Source organism: Vidua chalybeata, chromosome 18 (assembly GCF_026979565.1).
Source record: "Vidua chalybeata isolate OUT-0048 chromosome 18, bVidCha1 merged haplotype, whole genome shotgun sequence".
NCBI lineage: Eukaryota > Metazoa > Chordata > Aves > Passeriformes > Viduidae > Vidua > Vidua chalybeata.
Genome location: NC_071547.1, coordinates 1,439,388 through 1,465,016, shown reverse-complemented (window position 1 = coordinate 1,465,016; position 25,629 = coordinate 1,439,388).

The window sequence follows — 25,629 nt, the reverse complement described above, 5'->3', positions numbered from 1 at the left end:
TTGGTACATTGCATTTAACACAGCATACACAGGGGCAAGTACATCTGCTACCTATTAATCAAATATTCACTAACAAAGCTTGATTAACAGCATTTTACATATTTACAGCAAGAGTGAAAAGCATAATAGAGCTGCACCGAAGATAAATGACAATAAATTATTAAAATGCATTTATCTGTGCACTGATTAGTGCGTGGGATAGACAGAACTGCAGGCATGGTTTTGTTCATCACACAATACCAGTTTTCTGTTGAAGCAGACATTTATTTAACACCTTGCTTTCAACTTCTCTGGGGGAGAAAAAGCCCCCCCAAAACCCCAGCAGAGCCGTGCACGTTCCCAACCCAGTTCACAGCCATGGGATTCCCATGTGCAGCAGTGCCCGGGTTTGTCTGTCCCATCAGCTGTGGTGGGGATGTGCAGCTCAGAGCTGGGAGCCCAAAGCCAAGCCCTGCTGGGGCTCTGGGTGATTCCCTTCCAGCTCTCCAGCCTGCAGCACTCTCTGCAAGGGAAGATTTCCCAAGGAAGCACCAACAAAACCCAAGGCCTCTTAAATGGCTATTTCACAACTTCTCTCTGCTGGGAGTTGAGATTACAAAACCATATTCTCATATTTCCTGCGTGGAGAAAAGGCCAGGAGCATTCTCCTTTCACTGGAGCTGAGTTGATTTGCACAGAGCTAAGCCTGATTCTCCTGCCTAGGCCCAGCTCTGACAATGGATTAAAGGTCTGGAGTCCATGGACCCCTCGAAATCCTGCTGAAATCAGTCAGAAATCCAAGATCTCCCACAGCAGGATTGTTCTCCCCTGCTAATTATCGGCAGCTTCTTTAACCAGACTTCAGAGAAAATTCCTAAATTGCCTTTTTATTGATTTTGTACATAACAGTATCCCAGAAAGCAAACACGGACTATAAATGAGAGCTCAAACATGCAGTGCACATACTGTGGAACAGGGGAGGAAAATGTAGTATGTTAATAAACCCAGCTAAAAGAATACAAACCAGAAAGTAAATAAACAGATGCAGGAATTACAGGAGCTCCGAATTTGAGTTCAGGGAGAAGAAATTAGGGTTTGCATTATGAAAAAATTACAGTACAAAGAAAAATATTATGGGGAAAATATTTGCAGCAGGTGTAAATCAATACTGATTCTTTGTTTGCTCCAGCTGAGAATCTGGTCCGTGAATCCTCACGTTGGTACAGAGAAAAACAACCCAATTTTTCTCTGTGGAAAATAATTCCACGTGAAAAAAAAAAACAAACAACTTTTTATCATGTATCTAAGAGCTCACTTGTAAACCATTCCACTGAGAGTAAATCGCTTATCAATCTTTTCCATGAAACAAAGGCAGAGAGGGGAGTCCTGGCTTTAATCTGCTGTGAGTGGCACAGTGTGGCCAAGAAAGCAATTTATAAATAGTGCAATTAAAATGACCTTCAAAGTTTTGTAGTCCAAAGAAGCCCAAACTTGAGAAACTTAAACAATGAAGAGCATATAAAATATAAACTGCTCATCTCTTACAGATATTTCAGAGCCTGAGCTCAGTTCCAAGGGAGAGGGCCCTGGATGTGAGTGACAAGGGGTTGCACTGAGGGTTTTCCCAGTGGTTTAAAGCCTTTACCTGTATTTCCCTGGGGGTGCTGGGATGAGTTGGGTGTGGAACAAAAGCCTCATGGCTTTGATCAGCTCATCCCTGGAGCAGCCCTGTGCTCTGCAGCCTCATTTGGCAGGTGCACAAAGGGAGAGGGGCCCTGTGCTGGGAGCTGGACACTCCTTAGGGCCAGTGGGACAGAACAGATCCTTCCTGTGGGAGCCCAGCACATCCCTCTGGCTGCCCTGGCTGGCTCCAGACCCTGGCAGGGGGCTCAGAGACCTTGGCACAAAGTCAAAAACACCTGTGGCTTCCATTTTAGCCCGTGGGAGAGGCTGCCAACTCTGTGTGAGGAATTACAAAGCACAAGGGTTTGAGTAGTGTGGTAGTTGAGTTAACACAGGGTGGAAAAGTAGAATTTTGGGGTTTTTAGAATGTGATTCAGGGGTACAAGATGGAGGGATTTGGGTGTGTCCTGACCTTCTTCTCCTTCTCCTTGCCCTCCATGTCTTGCTGTGCTGGTGACACTTTTCTGTTGGTTTCAGGTAGAGATTCCCTGTCTGACACAGGTGATGGGCATTGGCACAGATCTGTAAACACACACACGTAGTTTTGAGTACAGAATGTGGGAGCTGCCCGAGGCTCGGGGCAGACTGCCATGGCTTCTGTACTGGACAGACCTGGGCAGGTCAGAGAGAGAATGTTCTAGATCAGGGAAAATAAACAACCTTGAAAAGTCGACCTCACACATTCCAGACCTTCTTTGGCTGCCGGGCTGGGGAACAGGGACTTGAACGATCTTGGGGTCAGCCCAGCATTGAGACCCCAACACTCCCTCGGGTGCCTGAGAGCCCTGCAAACAAGTGCTTGGCCTGAAGCAGAATCCCCTTTCCTTTTCCTGCCCCTGCTTGGCAAGGTCCTGGCAGTTTGGGCACCTCAGCTCCAGGAGGTGGCTCCGGGCATGAGGAGCACAGGCAGGGCTGGGGAGCAGCTGAACACGGACTGCAGGAGGAGTCTCTGCTGAGATCACCCACCCTGCAGCTGCTGGGGGAGCTGTGCCAGGAGGGCACAGCAGTGCCCAGCTACTCTCCAGGTAAAGCTGCTCACTCCTGAGCAGGTGCCCCCATGCCCTGCCATGCCCAGAGCTCCATTCCACAGCGCCCTGTGATGTGCCAGTGCCAGAGAGGGAGGGCAGAGCTGCACACACAGCCCTGAGCCTGCACAGAGCCACCCACCCTCTTTGTCAGGTGGGATTTCCCTGCACCTTTTGTCACTTCTTGCAGTAATATTTTTGCAACGTGCTCAGTTCAGCTGAGTGGCTGCAGCCCAGCGACCATTTTGCAGCGAGTGTCAAGCCCCTAAAGTCACTGCCTGTGATTTGCACACAGAATTACTGTGCCTCATCCCTTCAGACCATAAACACAGGTAACTCAGACTTGTCAAGAGCCCTGCATCGAATTCATCCTCGGAGCAGCTCGGTAGGAATCCAGTGAAGTTTGTGTTAGAGATGGATTTGGTCCACTGTCTCTTGATTGCTGATATATTGGGATCAGAGCCTTGCCAGGGATCCCACTGTGTATGAAATGGTTGCATTTGTCAGTGTTCAGGCATTCAGCAAAATACTCCCCATGTTTCCTCCACTCCAGAAAGAAACAAAACACATTCAATAATGGAAACCTGCACGGAACAGGAGGAGCTGCAAATACAGAAAATGGGCCTTGATCATCACCTGAAATGAGTGAAAATCTGACAGAACATTTCTGAATGGATTGCTTTGCTGATAATAGTTTTTTGTTGTGTTTTCCTTGCATGTAGCTAGACTGGGATTCTCTAAACCAATTTTTAGCCTTCCACGTAAAATATAAAAATTATCAGTATTATTTCTAGGGGGCTCCTAACCATGCCGGGAACAGAGGGTTGTGCTGGCTTGTCAGCAATTAATTTCCCACAGTCAGGTTCCATCTCCTGTGAGTAACACAGCACCAGTGGTATCAAGCTGGACATCCCCAAGACTTCTGTGGTCAGAACTAAATTCCAGTTACACCAGTGCCTTTTACCTTGTTTAATGTTAGCAAAGGCTACACAAGGTTTTTTTTTGGGTTTTTTTTTTTTTTTCTGTAACAGTCCTCTCAAAGCAAGCAAAAAGCCCAGAGAAGGTCGGGAACACACTTGTGTTTCCTTGCCTACACCAACAAAACCTTCTAACGAGCTGTGGAACATCCACCCCCTGCTCCAGTGCCCTGGCAGCACTCACAGCTTCTCAAACCCACACCAACAACGCTGGCATACACGCACAAGAGGTGTGGGTTGAAATGGTACCTAAAAGTGGGCATTGATTTGGCTTTTTATTCTGCAGAGCAGCATTTTAACACATCAGGTACAAGGTCCCTGACTCTCAGCATTCCTACCGGCAGACATGTGGTGGAAGTGTAATTTCTCCTTTTCAAACAGAGAATTTGCTTTCTGGATTTCTTTGAAGAAAAAGAACTTCTTTTTAACCATATGTCTGCTCTGTGTATGTATTGGAGCTGGGACTGTGTGGTAGCTCACACGAGAAGGAGACATATGTTAAAAGCTGTTCTCTTTTCTCTGTTCTAGAAAATAAAAAGAAATGGCAGTTGCTCCAACAGACACTGAAGTCAGAGTAATACCTCACGCTGATTGCAGCAGTGATCAAATGAGAGCTGTGCTGTTCCTCACTGTGATTATTTGCTGCTTCTCCTAAAATGAGGTGGGGCAGCTGAGGCTGTGCAGTGTCCTGGGATTTCACAGGCCAGGATGCAGAGATGAGGGATGGGGATGCAGCAGAAACAAACAGGATGAAACAGGGGGGAGCAATCCACGTCAACGTGGTTGTAAAATTCATATCAATGACTTAAACAACTTAAAAACATCCCTAAAAACCCACAGTGCTGAGGATTAAACAAAAACTACAGATTGAAAAAAAAAAAAAAAAAAGTCATTAAACAATGTTTTGAATGAACCTGTCACTCGTGGTGACATGGCTATAATTTCCCAGACACGTAACATTTGCTCTTCTGCTGTGCAGCACGCACACTCCAGCTCCAGGAATAGCTGTTTCCCTGAATTGGTGCCTGAATGGTTATTTTAGGAGCCCCACCTCTGTGAATTCAGGCTCCAGGCAGTATAATTACATAGCCTGTGAAAGGATTAGCAATCCTTAATTGCACTTTCCCCTCGGGCTGGCTCAGCCCTGTCCCATCCCAGCCCTCCTGCAGACCATCCCAAGGATGCCACAGGCTCTCTGGTATTGTCTCTCCTTCCTCTCAGAAAATGCTGATGTTTCGTAGGGAAATTGTTTTTCACCAGGTTGTGGCCCCTCAAAACCACCATTTTTTAAAAATGAGAAGTAAGCAGTGACCTCAGTTTGCTCTCAGGTACAGCCTTGTCACCGCTGCACCGTGAAATCTTCTTGTGAAACATTCAGATCCTCCAGGAAAACACTCCTTTTCCCCCCACAAAAACAACTATCGTTTTTTCAATTTTAAAAATCAGAACAGAAAGAATTTCAATTTGCCACAGGGCTCTGAAAAGTTAAACACTATCCTTCCACTTTTTTTTTTTTTTTACTTCAATAATGGACAGAAATACCAAATAAACGTGAAAAAAGCCCCAGAAGGCAGGCGTACATTTTACAAATTCCCACAGAAAACCAGATTGGTTCAACCAGCTCTGAACGCCTGCATTCATCTTGCTTTTACTCAAAATTGAGCATTTGTCCAGGGCCAAGGCACATTTTGACCTCTGGAACAGCCCCCATCACTCCTGCTTGGCAATGCTCAACTGGCAAGTCCTGCAGGTAATTTTTTTAATCTTCCAGCTCCTGAAATATTTAATCTAAGGTATAACTTTTCCATTAATGAAATCAAAGGGGCTTGGTGGAAATATTCTGGAGACTTTTTATCATTAGGCCATTTAAAGAAAATAGTGAGAGGAAAATCAAAACTCTGTGATGTCTGGAGGGGAAAAGTAAGTGAGGAATAATTCAGAGAGAAGATGAGATGAAGGGAAGGGAAAATAAAGGAGGTAATGTAAATTTTATTCTGGTTTGCATTCACAGCTCCTAAGTAATTTCTCCTACTTGTGCCCCAAATTATATTGTCTGTGCCCTTAAAAAGCAAACACAGACTTCTTTTCTCTGGATGTAATAATTTATATCCCTTTCATAACTGGCTCTGTCAGTTAAACAACAAAAAATAGCAGCAAACTGTATCATGCACAGCTTCCTCTGTCACTCCCACTGCCCCTTCTGAGAGGCTTCTGACACCAGGAGACATCAAAACAGCTTCGAGTGGCTGGGAAATGGGAAGTCAGAATAATGGAGGAGGTTTTTTTCCCGGCATATTTTATTAAAAATTAGAATCCTAAAGATGAAAGTCCCCCCCCCCCAGCTTTTCTGGCGGATGGCTCTGCAGAGCTGAGCAGGGCAGGGACAGGGAATGTCACAGCCTCACAAGAACTGGGGGCACAGCAGACTCCAAACACCCAGCCAGTGCTGAATAAAGTCTGTATTGCGTGGTCCCATTCCTTGAAAATAATGAGGGAGATCCCAAGAGTTAGCTCTGATTTTTCACTGGGGCCCTAAGCACTCTTGCTGCTGCTTTCAGGGCCATGACAAACTTGGAAAAGTGCTGCCAGGCTGCCTCTGGTGAACTCTGGAGTCCTGTCTAGGCTGGAGGACACTCTACCAGAAAAAGAACTGCAGCAGTGAGAGCACGCAGGGGGATGATTCTGTTGAAGATTTTCTTAATTAATAAGTTGGTTGCTACCTCCCAATGAGGTGACTTCATTTATTTTGACTTGGCAGAAGTCAGTTTTATTGCCTTGGTTGGGTTTCTAAACTGCTCTGTTTCACTGTATTTATTAAAACCAACAGCAAAGAGCTCTGCCATGTCCAAATATAGACTTAATAACCATTATTTACACCAAACAGGCACTGAAAGACTCAAATCGTTCATGTTTGTATAGGGCTTCAATAGCACCAAGCAAAGCGGAGCAGAGAATGCAATAATCAAAGAAATTGTTGTGTGCTCCCATTCCAGATTAGGCTGAAATAAGAAATGCACACAGGGGGCTCCACAAAGGCTAATTTTGGGCCCAGAAGCTGCTCTCTGTAGGCACTTTCTGTAATCAGCAGGGAGAGACAGGCACCTTCAGAGGGCAATTCCGAGCAGCAGCTGATTGCAGTGCTCTGAATGGCACTCCTAAAGCCCCATCTCTCTGAGGTCTCACTCCTGGAGCCCAGGGATGTTGGGTTTAGGTTAAATTAGCTAATTAAGAAATGACACTTAAATAATTTTTACTTTTAAGTTAATAACTAATTACCCAAAGTCCGCAATGCAGACTTTTTTGTCTAATTGCAAAAAACAACTGAAATTTATGAAGAAGAAGGTGAAGAAGAAGGACTCGCTACTGCTCTAAAACTTTTATTTTAGTTCTATATATATTAGTAAATTCTAATATATATACTAAATTCTATATATATACTAAATATATATACTAAATTCTGTATATAATACTAAATTCTAAATGTTTTCTACTTTGTGGTATTTTACACTTCTAATCAACTGCACACTCGTAATCTCAGCGTTATCAATTAATTTTGGAAGTTTTCTCTACGGCCTCAGGTTAAATGTAGGGGTTTTTTGGGAGTTAGAGTTTGTCAGTACAGAAAGTTTAGAGGTTTCAGTGTCTAGAACTCTGGCACAGGGAGGGCCAGGGAGGTGCCCCCAGCAGTGCCACAGAGAGGGCACAGCAGGGTGAATCCCCTGTGTGCTCACACCTGGGAGCTGCCAAAAGGTGCAGGGGGGCCAGTCCTGCCCTGCTGGGAGCTGGTGAGCCCACAGAGCCCTTCTGGAAGGTGTGCCACCCTTCCCTGGCACAGACACAGAGCCCTGGCACAGACACAGACAGAGCCCGGGCACAGACACAGACAGAGCCCGGGCAGGGTCAGCCTGCAGCAGCCCCCAGCCCATCCTCAGCTGCCCCAGATGCCAAGGGACCTGGTCCTGCTTGCCTTTCTCCTCCTTTGTGCAGAGCAGTGTCCCCTGGGCTTCTCCAGAGCCAGAGCAAAGTGTGAGAGAAGCAGAAGTGCTGGGGATCCTGCTAGCAGGAGGCAGAGCTGATCTGGGGACAGATGACAGTGAAAGTAGGACATGTCAGACACCCACGTTGTGTGAGCTGATACCTGTTCAGGTCTGCTTTGAACAGAGGCCTTCCTGACAACTTTCAACAAACTTCTGTTATTGTTGAGGCACAAAACAGAATAAATACATACTCAGAACCAGTAATCAACCCGTGGGCAAAATTCTTTCAGAGACATCTCTTGCTGTGTGTTGTGACAGCAATGGGGCTACTGCATCTCGTCTGCAAGGGGTGTTCTCTGAAAATTGTCTTGGCAGAACCAGCCCAGGCAGCAGGTCACGTTCATCCACCATGTAAACCAGTTGGAATAATGGGATTTCCAGCCTTGAACCCAGACACAGCCGCCCTACAGCCTGCCAGGCAGCCTCTGACTCCTGCTCAAGTCTGGTATTTGTGAGTGGAGCGCAGCAAACATCCACACCATCCCCTGGGCACACACTTCCCTGCTCTGGGAAGCAAGTTATCCCACAGCCACCTGCAGGAGAGGAACTGAGGGGTCAGCTTGAGCTCAATAGTCCTCCAGGTGTTTTCCAACCTAAAGGATTCCAGGAAAAGAAAGGATCAGAAGCTTTTCCCTGTCTTCTGCCACTGCCTGTCTCTGGCTTGCAGCAAAAGGAGCCTACGAGGTGCTGTCGGTGCCTTGGCACACCCTCCTCTTTTCCCCACAAACCCTCCTGCAGGTATTTCTCCTTTACCTGGGGCTGGGGCTAGCAGCAGTAAGAGAAACAGAAGCTGAGTTACAGCACCCTCAGAAAACCCAGGACCAGACAGGAAGGAAAGGAAATCCATTTGTGTGCCTGCTCTTCTCCAGAAGAGAAGCTGGGGAGGGACAGGATTCATCTCTGCTGGTGACAACTGGATCAAAGTGCTGTTGAAGCAGAAGGGGAATTTTGAAAGGAAGGTGTGTTCCTGCACTCTGAATGGGATACAGGACAAATTCTGGGACAGGAGAGCAGCCCAGGCTGGAGCCTGAAGTTGTCCTTCAGCCTGGCCCTCCTTTACAGAGCAGGACAGTCCTTGGAGTGCTGTGACACCTGCAGTGGCAAAGGCTCACAGGGCAGGCACAGGGGCAGCTTTCACAAGCCAAAGCTCCTCTCAAGGCTGCCATCAGCAAGGAGGAAAGCATTCACAGAAAAGTTCTCCATTTACCCGACTTCCTTTCAACAGCATTAACAGCTTCAGAAATAATTTGCAACAAAGGCTTCCAGTGTGTCTGAGAAGTGAGATAAAGCAGCAAGGACATGACAAATGAGGAGAGCGCCTTGAAGGACCACAGTGATTGCAGCTTTCAACGATTTTAGATTTTTTTTTCTCAGGGAGACCTCTGTGTAAATGAACCCACACTGCTGAAGGATGGAACTGATGGATTTAGTTACGTTTCTTAGTTAATGGTGAGACAAGGCAGGTTTCATTTAGCTAATTAAGCTCAAGCATAGGAGAGAAAGATCAGAAAATCTATTTCTTGCCACGTTCAGAGAAGACAATGACCAATTAGACAATTCAGCAACCTGATCACAGGCAACGTGAGCAGCTCCCCTGTGTCTCCTTTGCCATCTCTGCCAGTGATGCTCTGGTCACTCCTGGCCCAGATCTCCTGTCCCTGCAAGTGTCAGGCTCTGCTCCCCTGTGGCACTGAGCAGAACCTCACTGCTGGCAGCCCCTCCAATGATGGGGTCAGCTTTGCTTGGAATGACCCCAAGATCATAAAAGTCCCTGTTCCCTAACCTGGGCAGCCTAAGAAGAGGTCTGGAATGTGTGAGGTCGAGTTCTCAAGCTTGTTTATTTTCCCTGATCTAGAACATTCTCTCTCTGACCTGCCCAGGTCTGTCCAGTACAGAAGCCATGGCAGTCTGCCCCTAGCCTCGGGCAGCTCCCACATTTTGTACTCAAAACTACGTGTGTGTGTTTACAGATCTGTGCCAATGCCCATCACCTGTGTCAGACAGGGAATCTCTACCTGAAACCAACAGAAAAGTGTCACCAGCACAGCAAGACATGGAGGGCAAGGAGAAGGAGAAGAAGGCCAGGACACGCCCAAATCCCTCCATCTTGTACCCCTGAATCCCATTCTAAAAACCCCAAAATTCTACTTTTCCACCCTGTGTCAACTCAACTACAACACTACTCAGACCCTTGTGGTTTGTAATTCCTCACACAGAGTTGGCAGCTTTTCCCATGGGCTAAAATCGAAGCCACAGGTGTTTTTGACTTTGTGCCAGGGTCTCTGAGCCCCCTGCCAGGGTCTGGAGCCAGCCAGGGCAGCCAGAGGGATGTGCTGGGCTCCCACACTCCAAAACCTCCCTGACCCTGAGGGGTTCTGCTACAGAGCTGCTGCTTCTGCAACCCACTGCGACCCAAACCCACTAAAAACGATTTCCAGCCTGCAGGTAGCAGGTCCAGAGGGCAGCCCCCAGGTCAGAACTCCTGCAAGGAGAAGCAGCCAGGCTGCTCCTGCCAAGGAGAAAGCAGCAGCTGCATCCTCACTGTTGTCATGGAAGTTTTCCCCATTCTGAACTAGTCCAAACAAAATAAATTTTCAGCAGCTCTACATAGTCGCAATAATCAATATTTAAAGGGTTGTGGAACACTGTAACAAAGGGGTTTGATTTTAGTCCCTGACAACTAGAGAGGTAACTTGATTTAATAAGGGAATGCAGCAGCAACCACGCTTCTGAGCCATTATGGCTAATTCTAAAGACCCCATAGTGATAAAAGAACAATAATGACTGAGGACTAATAAAAACAAAATCAGTGAGGGTTTAATCATCAGCAGAAGGACATGAATTGAGTGTTAGAAAACATCTCCTGTTTAGAGAGTTAAGCTGTTATGCATACTGAAGCATAATTTGCTGTCACTCTTTTATTGTCATGCAATATATATTGTAGAGTAATCATTTTAATCTGCATGCAGATTATTAATTAGGGAAATAATAATTTAGCCCAGAGTGAAAGCACAGGCAGGCTGAGGAAGCAGCTGGTTATTTCCCCGACCTTTTCCATTTCAAAAGCTGCTCCATAATGACCCAGCTGCTGTTTGGGGAGAATTTTTATGTTAACTTTGTTGGAAAAAACCTGTATTATGTATAAGGCTGCGTTACAAATACGTCCTTGCAAAGATTTTTCTATTCTTTGTGCCAGGCTAATAAACTACACCTCACCATTCATTTCAGGGCACATCTCCTGCTGAAAAGTGCCTTTCTCTCACCAAACTTGCTGGCAGGTCAGGCCTCAGGGGAACAGGGTGTGCCAGAGCCTGCTGGCAAGAAATCAGGACAGAAAGATGCTCTAGTTCACAAAACTGATAACAAAATATTAATGGAACTTCAGGTGCCTCCTTCCACTTGAGCTCAGATCTAAACCAGGGTGCCCCAAAACAAAAGCCTTGACCAAAGGCTCCTCTCTTGCTTTTCCTCACTGTGCCATGGTGGCATTCAGAACGTGGCACGAGAGATCCGTGCCGTGCAGAGCCCCAAACGCAGCTGGCTCAGAGCAAGGCAATATTTCCTGGCAATTCATTTCACAGAAGCAGCCTGTGAGTAAAGACAGCACGCACAGTGCAACCTGCAACACGGCTCCTCTGAAGGATTTCCTCCTCTTCAGCCCCACCCAAGTGAATTTCTGCCTTCAGAGGTGACGCTGTATGGGAAAAAACGTGGTGATCCCCAGATGTGGGCAGAAATGCTGGTGTCTGCTCCAGACCAGGAGGCTGAAGGACAGCTTTATTAATATTACATTAATATACTATTTAAAGAGAGACTGTGCTGTTCTACACACTCACTGCTTACTCACCCATCTAACTCAAACTGTGACTCTGCTGAGAGCCCAACACAGCTGGATCCCACTGGGCACTGAGCCCAAACAACCTTCACCAGAATCCAGCCCAGCAATCCCTGCAGGTGAACAATCTCCACACCACATTCCACATGGGCAAAGCAAAGGGGCAGAGAGAAAGATTGTTTTCTCTTCTTCTCTCTGTGCTGCTCCTGAGAGACAGAATTGTTTCTCTGTGTCCAGAGAATGGGAATGTCACAACACTGCCCAGCCAAACCCATCCTCTGCCACTCCAGTGTGGTCCTGAGGCCCCCCCTTTGCAGCAAACCTGAATCCTTCAAACCAGGACAGACAGCTGTGGGCAGCTACAGGCAGCAAAGTAATTAAGGGATTTGCTGAGTTGAGTGAAAGCAAAATGAAATGGAAACCGAATATGAATATATGTGGGAAAATCAATGCACGATGTGCAGGGGGGCTTAAAAAGGCTTAAAGGAAGGATTCCCAAGGCTTGTGGTGTCTCAGAAAGCTTTCATGTTCACCTGAGTCAATACCATAACACATTTTGAGAGGGAGAAAAGAGTGATCTCGGAGATTGTTGCTGTATCTCAGCCTGGGATTTTTGAGGAATGGATTTTGACTTCCAAGCAGCCAGTCTGTTCCATGGCTGGGAATTGTGCCTGGCTGGTGCTTAGCAATGAGATCTCCTTTAATCTGCGTGTTCCACAGGAGACAAGATTTGTAGAAGGCTTAGGTGGAAAAAAAAAAAATCCCCAGTTTCTTGAGGCCTCCTGCATTGTACATTTTGTGAATATGCCTTCCCTCAAAGGCTCTTTCTCCTCATCCAAGTAGGCTGAGATGATGAGGGCTCTGGATATCTCTGAGAGCTGCAGCGCACACCCACGCTCAGCCAGCACTTTTCTAATTATATCAGCAGGTCTTTGAATGATTGCTGGTTAAACTCTATATAAACACCTCTGAATAGAGGTGAGCAGGGATTGTGCTCCACCTTCGTTAGACAGCCTGCACAATGCAGCCACTTTTTGATGGCCTAAAAATAAAAGCCCTCCTTTCCTTAGCAAAGGACTTATTAAGAGCCTACAGAGCTCTGCTGCTTCGGGGCACAGCAGCAGCAATTGAGGGGGAGAAGGACTGAACGCTGTTAACATCACAAGTTTGGGTTTAATATATATGGAAAAATAAGGTGGGCTCACACCACTGCCTAGAGTGGTTAGTGTCCAGGAAAACAAGACAACCTGGGAGTTGCTCTCCTTTTTTTCTTTCAGAGTAAAGCAAAGATTTTCATAATTGAGTCCCAAAAATCTTATTCACAGGACTGTCATTAATTCAAAGCAGAGTCTTTTCTATAATCAAGGAAATAATCTAAAAATAAAAGTAAACCCATGACAGAGTATGTCTTATTCCTTTCAACCTTCTAATTTATGGAAGCCAGAGGCTCATTAAACTCATTTACACGTGGGCATTAACCCTCTGTTGTCCGAGAATGCCACTGGACTCAACACATTTGTGTTTGAGCAGTTATCAGCAGCTCGCTTTTTAAAGAAATGACACACTACACACCGAGCTCTGCCCAGAAGAGCACTCCAGGATAACATCAGGAGTCAGTGGCTCAGGTTCTGTGCAGGCTGTCGCTGAATCCTGATCACAGAGAAGGGGATGCTTTGCTCTGATGCAATCCCCTCAGGGCTGTCTCTCTGCCAGTCTTGTTCCTTCCGACACACAACTGCATTCCCCACTGGCATTTGGGCCTTCCCAGCTGCTTGCAACCTTTGTAAGAAGCTGTAACACGTCCTGAGCTCAGCAATGCTCACTTTTCATGGCTGAGCTCAGTGATATTCACTTTTCATGGCTCACCCCTGCAGGGGATCCTGGCTGAGCCTCAGGTACCTGCCCCAGGTGAGCCTGGCTGGGCTGTGCTGGGTGGAGGGGCATTGGTGCACACCCAGACTCTCCAGGGGGACTGGAGCTCTGCTCTGCCACCAGCACAGCGAAGCTGCTGGCTACCAGCTCTTCAGCAGGGCATAAGTTACTCTGAGCCCTCATACTGGGAATTTATAGACAAAACAGTTCATGTAACTGTCACACTTAAAAATTAGCAAAACTCCATTAATGTTCCCTTAACTTAAGGGGGAAGCAGACAGAATATCTGAGCCCATCTGAGGATCTGACAGCTCAGAGCTATAGATCAGGAATGCACCTTCTAAGCCAGACATAAATTCCCCCAGTGTTTCAAACAAGAAGATAAATAAGCTATAGCCTCAGATTTTTTTGGCAATTCTCCTTTCTTGGGATGATATGTAGACAGAGCTTCTTCATCTCCAGAATTTTAAGAAGGGTTCCAAACAAATGACCACATCAGCCAAATAGTCTTTATGCTGAGCTTCTAGAAGCTTCTTTCTGAGTTTGATCACATTGTTGCTGCTGTATTGTGATGGTTAAATAAATTTGGGGTGGGGGGATCACAGAGAAGCACCTTCAATCAGGTGAGAATTTGGTTTTCTGGATCGGTATAGATGGTGTAGAAATGTCACTCACTGCTGAAACGTAGCCACACATAAAAAGGAACATCAAAATACTCCGACAGATTAGGTGAAACAAGAGCAGGCTCTCCAAAGGCTTGGTCAGACATTCATTTATGGTTTGCTCTCAGGCTTGGGGACACTGCTCTGCTCCCTCTGTGCCTGCAAGGCACCCAAGCAAGAGCACACGAGCTTTGCATCCTGCAACCTGGAGCACCTGAAATTCTCTCTCCCCTGAAATAAGCTGCAGTTTCCATTCACTAATTACCTAGAGAAGATGGCTGCAGAAAGAGGCTGAAGGATTGGAAGGAATGTATCGTGAAGGAGGAGTGTTAATTGTGCAAAAACGTGATTAACAGGAAAATAAACACAGAAAGGTTTTGCTGACCCAGCAGAGGGCCTTGGGCACTGCTTGAACTACTGCAGGTCCAGCTCCTCTCATCTGGACCCACACCCAGCTCTGAACACACAGCAAATCCTCCCTCCCACACATCCCTGTGCCCTTTGCAGGGACACGGAGCCAAAGGTCCCCACTGCCTCCAGTTCCTGTTAAACACAGGAACCCCCTCGTTAGGATTCTGCCCAGGAGCTGCATTAAACCAGGGCTGAAATGGAGGCAGGGAAGGGAAGAAGGGAACAATCAGCCACAGAAAGTGACTGCCTGGTTTGAAACGTTCAGCTCACATCCCCTCCAGAGGCACTGTGGCCTCTGGCACGGGACAGGTGGAGCAATCCAGGCTGGGAACCAGAACCCTCCAGGAACAGCAAGGGCTGCAAACATCCTGGAGCAGGAAAAGTCGATATTTTCCCTTTCCCCCCCCCCCCCCCGCACTTTTGGTGCTTTCAGCCGAATTCCTGTTTGACTCTTCATCTCACACACCTGTGCACACGGGAGCTGGCTGCCAGGGCTGCCCTCCCAGGCAACTGGATTGTTGGAAACCACCAAGTTTTCCTCAAAATAACTACCCAGGCAGCTGTGGTGAAAGCTGCAGGACAAGAATCCGACTTGGGAAGCTGAAAAGGTATAAACTGCTGAGAAAATGAGGAGCCAAGCTGCTGCAGAGATTGAGGGGCCATTGTTTTTAATGTCTCTCTCTCTCTCTCTCTCCACTGAATGCTTCTTCCTACACAGAGTTGCCATAGTTTCAGATTTCTGTGCCTCCCTGGCTGCTGGTTACCAGGACATTTTTATAAGCCCTGATGATTTTATGATGTGTGCAGAGTTGGCTTGATTTTGCACTCTATGTGGCATCACACCTTAGATATTAAACCAGCTGTAATTATTCTCTGCTCTTAAAATAATCTCTTTTTCAGTGTCCTTTTGCAACTTGAAAGCTAAAAAAAAAAGGAGCTCAAATTCCTTTTCTAGTTCAAAATCTAGCTTTCAAAAATCTCTTTGAAAACTGTGGCTTAAAGAAAGAAATAATTAAGTTTATATTATCAGAGTTTTCTCCAAGGCTGCATACTAGAGGGAGCTAGTAGTTAATAGCAATACAGAAAGTCCTGTGCTCTCAGTGGGAAAAAAACCTACTGGGAGATCTGGAATGAAACTTCTTTTCCTGTTATCAATCCACATGTTCTACAGAGATGCTTAATTATTGGTTTTTTTTTATCCTTTTCACAGATAACCTGGATATTAGAGGCACAAAACTAATAACAGGCATTTATGGTTTGATTTTCAGCAATTCAACTTCCACTCTTGCAGTTGTTAAAACATGGCATTTGAAAACTCTCTCCAACCTTGGTACTTTTCAGCCTCTTCCACGTTTGGGTTGACACTCCAAGCTGGGTTCTGGCTCAGAACATTTGCTCTGTCCCTCCTGTCCCCTGGTCTGTGTCTCTGTACCACAATCCTGCATCTTCATTCAAAGGATCTTTCCAAGCCTCTTTTTTCCAGGTCTCCAGTTCCTCCTCCTTCCTTTGTGTCTGGTCTTGGCAAGTTCTCTTTGCACTTCTTTCCCAGTAAGGCCAGGTTTTAGCTTTTTCTCTGCCTCATTTATTTTGCAGCTGCTTTGTTCTCATGCCCAGGCTATTTAGTAACATGTCCTGTGGAAATGCAAAAAATTCCCCCCAACCATCAACATCTCATCCCCCTAATGTGTTTGAATCAAATGCCAGTGCTGCTGCTTGAATCAGATTTCCAGGCATTTGCACTAATTTATTCCATCCCCCTAAGAAAAAAAACCAAACAAACCAGGGAGCCCTGGCCAGTTTGGACTGGAAGTGCTGGGATTTGGAGAGCCAAGCACCATTCCTGGTGTTCCAGGAGCTGCAGAGAGCAGCCACTGCTGTCAGAAGCAGGATGTGCTCCTCTGCAAAATGTTTATTTCTCATCTGGCTTCTCCTGCTGGATTTTTTTTCTCCCTGTGGGTTGATGTTTTCCACCAGCCACTCTCTCTTGCTGCAGAGCCCTGCCATGCCCTGATAAAAGATCTGGAGATGGCATCCTGAGGAGGCAGCTCTGCCCTTTCACTGGACCCTTTCTGTGCCATCCACCCTCAGTCCTTCCTGCCACGAGCCCAGAGATGAAACAGGGACCTGGATGGGGTCAGGCTGCAGCAGGAGTCAGCAGAGCCCAAAAATGGGCACCTGGATCCAGAGACAGGGACCTGGATGGGGTCAGGCTGCAGGAGGAGTCAGCAGAGCCCAAAAATGGGCACCTGGATCCAGAGACAGGGACCTGGATGGGGTCAGGCTGCAGGAGGATGCTCCTACAGCAGATCCCACAGATGGGGACCTGGATCCAGAGACAGAGGATGCTCCTCTCTGCTGGCTTTGCTGCTGTGACTGCAGCTGGGAGTGGAATGCTCAACCCCCAGGGCACTGTGAAACCCCCCCAGGTCACTGTGAAACACCTCCAGGTCACTGTGAAACACTCCCAGCTCACTGTGAAACTCACCAGGGCACTGTGAAACCCACCCTGGGCACTGTGAAACCCCCCCTGGGTACTGTGAAACCCCCCCAGGGCACTGTGAAACCCCCCAGGGCACTGTGAAACCCACCCTGGGCACTGTGAAACACCCCCAGGTCACTGTGAAACCCCCCCAGGGCACTGTGAAACCCCCCCAGGTCACTGTGAAACCCCCCCTGGGCACTGTGAAACCCCCCTGGGCACTGTGAAACCCCCCCAGCTCACTGTGAAACCCACCCTGGGCACTGTGAAACCCCCCCTGGGTACTGTGAAACCCACCCTGGGCACTGTGAAACCCCCCCAGGGCACTGTGAAACCCCCCAGGGCACTGTGAAACCCCCCCAGGGCACTGTGAAACCCCCCCAGCTCACTGTGAAACCCACCCTGGGCACTGTGAAACCCCCCCAGGTCATTGTGAAACGCACCCTGGGTACTGTGAAACCCACCCTGGGCACCGTGAAACCCCCCCTGGGTACTGTGAAACCCCCCAGGGCACTGTGAAACCCTGCCAGGGCAGAGCTGTTCTTGCTTGGCTGAGCCAGGAGCAGCTGCTGAGTTCCATTAATGCTGCTGCTATTTACCCCTGGCCGGGTGGGTTGGCTTTGTTGTCAACTGGCTGCCCGCAGGAATGCTGATCCCTTCCCCTGCTGGTGCAGCCAGGAGCTGCTGGCATGCAGGGGTGACTGCCTGGTCATTACTGGCTGCACACTTCCATCTTGTCACAGCCAGGGCTTGGCTCTGATAGGAAATCCTTCAGGGGCACTACCCAGGGGATGGGGATAAATCAGCTCAGCTCTGAGCAGGGTGAATGCCCCCCTTTCTGCAGCCTGGTGGGCCAAGCTTCCCCCTGAATTGTGTGATTGAGGTTGGGAGAGGGAAGGGTACCACAGGAGGGTAAAGGAAGGCATTGTATGCTCATAAAGACTGGTTTTAGTCCAGAGATAAATCTGCAGTGCATCACTGTCTTATTATATCCTTTCCTTACAAATGGAAATTATTGCATTTCTTTTGCCTCATTTAATTCTTTTTAATCGCTTTTCTCTCTCTCTCTCTTTTTTTTTTTTTTTTTTTTTTTTTTTTGCCTTCTGCTGATGGCTTTTGCTTACTAATTGTCCAAGGCTGACACCCAATGGGAAGCATCGTGCTCTGATGCTCACAGAGCCACATCCACTCCCCAAGAGCTGCTGGGGAAGAAAACCCCAATTATGGACATGAATTTTCTCCCACCGTGCTGCTGACAGGCCTAGGGCATTAGCTGGGCTTATTTTAGGGGAAGTGAAATGGGATTTAGATTGGCTTGCTTTCAACTACTGTGTACCATTCTGGGATGGGCAGGTGCTCACTGCCACCCCACACAAAATAAATTTGAGTGTAAATCTGGGGCTCTGTGGTCTGAGCCCACACTCAGCTCCCAGGAGTTTCTGTTCCCCCAGCTACAAACACTTGTATGAAGGATCATCTGGTGGGATGAGCATTTCCAGCACTGTCCCGGGGTAATTCTGACTCAGGTTGGTTGTGAACTGCAAAATCTGAATATACTTTACAGAACAGAGAAGCCCACTTAGAAAATACACAGATTATTATTATTATTATTATTATCTGAAAATCCCAGCAGTACATTATACAGCAGACTCGATGGCAAAGTCTGAGTGGGAGATAAAGTACAGGAACCTTAAAGATGTTATTAATGCAATTAATTAGTTTTTATTTCTTTGTGCAGTGTTTGAAAAAAAGAAAAAAGTGCCAGACAGAACTTTAATATAAAAGAGATCCTCCAGGAGACAAATTAATCAGCATTATGATACCCCAAGTGATTAGGATAAAACACAGGGAGGCATAATGAGAATGTCAGAATTAGTGCAGTCAAAATTTCTCACCCCACCTCAAAGTGCTATAAAAAATGTTAAAATACATTAGTGTATTTTATTTCAAGGACTTACAGTCCAGATCTAAAGATCTTAAAAATTTGGGTTTTCTTTTCCCACTTGTTTTATTGGTTTCAAAATGTTTTCCTGAGTTCAGAAATTAGGAGTTTCCTCCCGACAAAGAGCAGAGAATGAAGGTCTGATAGACACCCTTTGAAGTGAAAAGGCAAATTTACTTCTGAGCTGCTTTATCCGATGGCAAAAGCTGAATTCAGAAACCCCAGAGTTCCAAAAAAAAAAAAAAAAAAAAAAAAAAGGAGAAAGAATTCAAATATATCACTACTCCATTGGGTAGAAACTGTGCTAAATCAGGGAGCAAAGTGCAAAAAAGCCAAAATCTGAGGCCAGTTCTGCTCTTGAGCTGAGAGCAGAGGTAGAGCTGCACTCAGGCATCTCCAGCCAGGGTGGGCATCAAATACACCAGGGAGGGACAGGAGGAGAGGCTGGGAATGCAGAGAGAGCTCTGAGCACCAAATAAACCAGGGAGGGACAGGAAAAGAGACTGGGAATGCAGAGAGCTCCCTGTCCCGAGCAGAGAGAGCTCTGAGCATCAAATAAACCAGGGAGGGACAGGAAAAGAGACTGGGAATGCAGAGAGAGCTCTGAGCACCAAATAAACCAGGGAGGGATAGGAAGAGAGGCTGGGAATGCACAGAGAGCTCTGAGCACCAAATAAACCAGGGAGGGACAGGAAAAGAGACTGGGAATGTACAGAGAGCTCTGAGCACCAAATAAACCAGGGAGGGATAGGAAGAGAGGCTGGGAATGCACAGAGAGCTCTGAGCACCAAATAAACCAGGGAGGGATAGGAATAGAGGCTGGAAATGCACAGAGCTCCCTGTCCTGAACAGAGAGAGCTCTGAGCATCAAATAAACCAGGGAGGGACAGGAGAAGAGGTTGGGAATGCACAGAGCTCCCTGAAATGAGCATCAAATAAACCAGGGGGGGATAGGAATAGAGGCTGGAAATGCACAGAGCTCCCTGTCCTGAGCACGATCCTGCCCAGGCACCAGAACTAACCCTGCACTCAGATCCCTCTTCATTATGGCAAAGCACACACTCAGCAAGTTTTTAGAAAACTTCAAATAGGAAGATAGAGAAATACTAAAGCAGATGTTGTTATTTTAATGGAGAGCAAGAGGGGGACAAAGAAAAGCTCCTCTGCACACTTAGGCTGAGCCTTGCAGAGGTTGATTTTCATTAAACCCCCTGGATGTTATCGATGTTCTCCCCAGACAGCACCAAAGCTTTGGCTCCTGCAGAAATGGCAGGAGCTGCTCTCGATTAAACACGAGGCTATTCCCTGCCTTTGGAAAATTGCCACCTAATAACAAAGGAGAAAAAAGCTCTGCAGCTGCCTTTAAGAGTCTGATAACAGAGGAGGGCTCCTCATAAAACATCTTTTTAACCTGAGCACCCAGGTGGGAGAGCTGCCATGTGATCCCACTCTGACCTTTGCTGCCAAATGTGAATGATCTCTACAGAGCACTGGTCTGTTCACTGCAGTTATTGCTTTTTATTTTTTAACAAATCACTTTGTGGCTTTTTTTAAAGCTTATTAATGCTTTATTCTTTTATCTGTTGCCTCTGAAAATTTGTCTTTGTGGTTCAGGGGTTTTCCTCTAGAATGGCAAAGGAAAGATTGTTCAAATGTATTAGCAAGTGTCAGCCAAAGCCTAAAGGATGTAAGACTGTATCCTACTCTGTATAAATCAATTTCTTCCTGGGCATCATGACAGTCACAGAGACTCATCCCAGCAGAGCTTTGCTTTGCAAATAAAGAAAAACACCACAAAGCTTTGCTCCCACCCACTCCAAATGAGCCAGGAGTGCCAATCCAAAGGGGCCTGACACCTTTTAGTGGCACACTCCGATGAATGCCGGGCCAGAAAAGGCAAAGCCGAGATTTGAGCGAGCTCTGAGGTGGTTGTGAGGCAGGGCAGAAGGGGTGGCTGTGCCCCCAGGGCACCTCTGTGAAAGCAGCTGCAGCTTTGGCTCCTGAAGCGACCTGGCTGGAGGGTTCGGGGGCAGCTCTTTGGGATGGTCTTGCCACCCGTAGCACTTCACGTTCAGCCCTTTTGAGTTTCTGTAGGTTTTGTTGGCAGATTTAACCCAGTCACACCATCAGTGAAGGGCAGAGCCTCCAGCCAGCCTCTCCTGCCACCGTGGCAAGGGAAATTGCACTTTTCATCTTGTGCTCTCTCATTTCTGAGCACCTCCGCACGCAGTGAGACAGAGATGGAGGTGAACAGACAGAGCGGGAGGAAGGGCTGGCGCTCAGGTTGGGAGCATTTTCAGTCTCCCCCACGTGTGGCTTTCCAGCAGGAGCACCACGGTGGTGGAGTTTTATTTGCCTGTAATCGACAGGTAATGGCAGGAGGAAATCCTGGGGCTGTGACGCCGCTCAGCTGTGGATTGTAACTGCACCCACCAATTAACGAGGATACGCTGCAATTACCGCTGCCTTTGCTCCTGCTGCTCTGGGAGCTTGTCAAGCACGGGATTTTCAACAGGGCCAAATTCTACTTGGAGTTACACAGGTTTAAAATGAGGGCGAAAAACCAGGCAGCAGCGTGGTAGCAAGGAACAGCCTGGAAAAATCCCTTTTTAAGGGACAGCAGTCCTGTGAGAAGCTGGCTGGAAGAAGGGGTTATTTTGTCAAGCACCGAGATGATGCTGGAGAGCCCCAAATTCCTGAAGATCCTGCAGGTGAGGCTGTTCCCAAGGCTCTGGGTGAGCAGCCAGGCCAGTTAAAGCCTCTCCCTCCCACTCCCCTCAATCCCAGTTGCTTTGGGAAGGCCAGGCACACACGGGAGGTAAAACTCAGCATTTAACATCCCGCTGGGTTTGTCTGCCCTTGCATGCAGAGCAGAGTCCTCGGGGCTGTTTGCCTTCAGAGAACACCTCTAGAGGCCAAGGAAAAACTGCAAGAGGAACCCAAGCAACCCTGAGCTCCCTTCCCTTCAGGCCTGGGCTCCTCTCCCTCATTGCAGCAGGATTATTTCCATATTTCCACTGATTTATGGCAATGCAGGAAATCCCTGCACAAAACCTAACGAGGAGAACAAACTGATACTAAAGAGGAGTTGTGAGCTCTTATGATAACCTTGTACATCTCTCACCATCAGCACTGAAAATCAGTCTCTGGCAGAGCCAAAATACTGGGCTAAATAAAGATATTTCCCTCTTTAAGGTGAATTCTATTTATTACTAAACTCACCCGACTTATAAAGGCATTTTTGGGGCTGGGTGCTCTGGTAACTGCTCTGTGTTCAGCCTGCTCTTGTAAATTGTGGAGCCTCAGCAGCAAAACTCCTGTCTGGCCACTGAAGCAGGAGTTAAGCCAAGCCAGGAATTGGTTCCAGCACAGCATCACCTTAAAATTCTCAAGGTGAACTGAACAGAGCAGCAGTTTTTGTGCCCCAAAAGGCCACACAGATCACCTTTTATTGGAACACTTCCACTAAAGCAAGACTGTGCTTAGGAGAAGCACTGAGCGTGCATCACAGATGGAGGTTCAGAGTTGAGCTGAGCCTTGTGCTGAGCTCTGCTGGCTTTTGGAGCTGCACTTCACCCTCAGGCCTGATTAACTGGTTTCCTGCTCTGGTTATTGTTTGCATCCAAATGATATTAGGATAGGAGCGGAAACAGCAAGAACAGTATTACAAGAATGCCTGGCTGGGGGAACAGGAGAAATAACTCAAGCACTTGTGATCACTGATTATTACATTTTCAGGGCTGCTGAAGGGAATTTTTGAAGTATGTTTACAATCATCTCCAAGTTCTATAAATATTACTTTATTATTGACTTTGTGCCATGAATCCAGTGCTGATGAAAATATTCCCCCTTCCCCCTGCCAATGGCAAATCAGCACTCTTGCTCTGCCTGGCCTCTGTGCAGCTCTAGAATTTGTAGGAATGAGACTTCAATGGCTTAAAAATAATGAAAAGAGTGTGAAGAAAACAACTTCTGCCAGGATGAAAGAATAGTACAAGATTTAAGTGCTAGGTTGTGTTTACATAAGAGCACAGAAAGAACACAGCTCCCAGTATTGCAGCTGTGTGAAAACTGCCACTTGTAAAGAGAAATCCTTGTTAAATACGGCCACACAGAAAAAAAAAATCTTTACCTGTTCATCATAATCACACACACAAAAATTTTAAAATACTTGTTACAATGCATTGAAATGCTCGGTTGATATTGCTTTTAGAGGAGGAATGCAAAATATAAAACAAAATGTTTTTATAAACAGAGGGTGGGAATGTGTTTGCAATGGAATGCCATGAAACCCTCTGGGACAAAACTGATAATATTCCAAATAACTCCAAATGTTCCTGATAATATTTGATAATATTGATAACTGATAATATTCCAAATAACTCCACAGGGGAGAACAGCACTGGTGGGGCTGAGTGCTGGGATCACTGGAACTCAGGGACACAAACTCCTGAAACTGGGGCTGTCCTTGCAGCCCTTCCCCGGGAGCTGAAGCCTAACTGCAGGCACAGTTACTTTCTTTTGCCCCAAATTCTGATTCCTGACAGTTACCCATCAAATACATTAGAAATGCTTAATAACTACAGAAATCATGAAGAGCCAAAGTCTTTAAAACCATTTAAGTCATTTCAATTCCATACAGAATTGAATAGGGATGGAATAGTAAAAACTTCCAATTCCTTCTGCAGTCTTAGAAATGGATCTGAATGGAAAGATTTCTTGTGCAAGGACAGGGCTTCACTGGAGGAGCAAGGCACAGCTGCTGGAACTGCTGGAACTGCTGTATCTCTGCTCTCAGGTTCCAGCCCCACAGCCCCTGCAGGCTGGGAACCCCAGCCCATCTTTTTTTCCACAGCTAGCAGAGTTCCTCTGGAAGAGCTGAGGCCAGCAGCTGTGCCCAGGGTGATGGGAAGGCAGGGCGTGGTGCCACTGGACCATTATCCCACCCTAGGGAATCCATGCAGAGGTGGCAGCAGCTGGAACGAGAGCCTTCACGCAAATTTGGACCCAATATTCTGTTACATTCCTGCTCCTTACCTCATTAACAAAGCCCAGCCCAGCAAAGAGGGTGGTGCTGATAACGCTGGGCTGAGCTGCCCTGGGAAGAGATTTATTATCCCTGCTGTGATGGGAATTTGACTGACATTGTGACGAGCTTCTAAAGGCCAGAGTGACCGTGGCATCATGGCAGAATCCCAGCATCGTAACATGTGGCAAACCCTGCTATATAAATATATATTTTTAATATATATTTAAAATATATTTAATATATATTATTATATATATAATATAATATAATATAATATAATATAATATAATATAATATAATATAAATTATAATATATATTATATAATTATAATATATATTTTATATATATAGTATAGTACAGTAACAGTATAGTAACATGTGGCAAACCCTGCTATAAAAATATATATTTATATATATATTTTAAATATATATATTATATATATAATAGTAAATATGATATGATATGATATGATATGATATGATATGATATAATATAATATAATATAATATAATATGTATGTTTATGTATATTTATATAAATGAAAATGCTCTAATTAGAATGGTAGTGGTTACAGAATTCTCTAATGGCTACTTTGAAGAAACAATTACTGTCTTTATGATGATAACCCTCCAGATGAGATACTACAGTTATCTGCTGCATAAACACTTACAGCAAAAAAGGCAACCCTGACTCAGGGCAGAAATGCAGGTGTCTGCTCCAGACCAGGAGGCTGAAGGACAGCTTTATTAAAACTGCACTATATTACATTAATATACTATTTAAAGAGATACTGTGCTATTCTACACACTCACTGCTTACTCACCCATCTAACTCAAACTGTGACTCTGCTGAGAGCCCAGCACAGCTGGATCCCACTGGGCACTGACCCCAAACAACCTTCACCAGAATCCAGCCCAGCAATCCCTGCAGGTGAACAATCTCCACACCACATTCCACATGGGCAAAACAAAGGGGCAGAGAGAAAGATTGTTTTCTCTTCTTCTCTCTGTGCTGCTCCTGAGAGACAGAATGGTGTCTCTGTGTCCAGAGAATGGGAATGTCACATCCCAGCCCTGAGAATCTCCAGTGCAGGAATGTGCCCCCTGTTAACGGAGTAAACAAGTTACCCTTTGTCTACTTAAAAAGGAAAAAAAGCCCAGAAGTTTCTCTCCTCAATTTGGTTAAAAGACACCTCATAGGACCTTGGGGACTTCACCTCAAAATTAAGGACACCCAATTGGACAGAAGCCAAAAAGTCCTGCCTAAGCAATTCACAAGAAAAGGAAGAGAACAAAAGAAGTAAATCGCTTTTGTGAAGTGTTTTAGCAGGAGCAAGAACCTCTTGCCCTGGCTCGGTTTTTCTTTGTAAAGAGCTCTTTTATTTTGCCTTTTATTAAAACTTTTTTGTTTCCAACACTGTCACAGGAGCCATCCTGCTACTTTTATGCCACCTGAGGTAGCTGAGCTATCAATGCTTGTCTCTGAGAGCTTATAAGACCTGGCTTGAATAGATAAAGTTTTATTCCAGTCTCAGTAAAAAACACAGCAGAGAGGACAGAAAAGACACAGGGAAGGCCCTTACCCTGCTGTTCCTACCCCCAGTCCAGGCAGCTGCAGCTCTCCGGGGGTGTCAGTGAGGGTAGGAAGGATGTGAGGGACAAGAAGTGCTCTGCAGTGCCCGTGTCTCCCTCCCACAG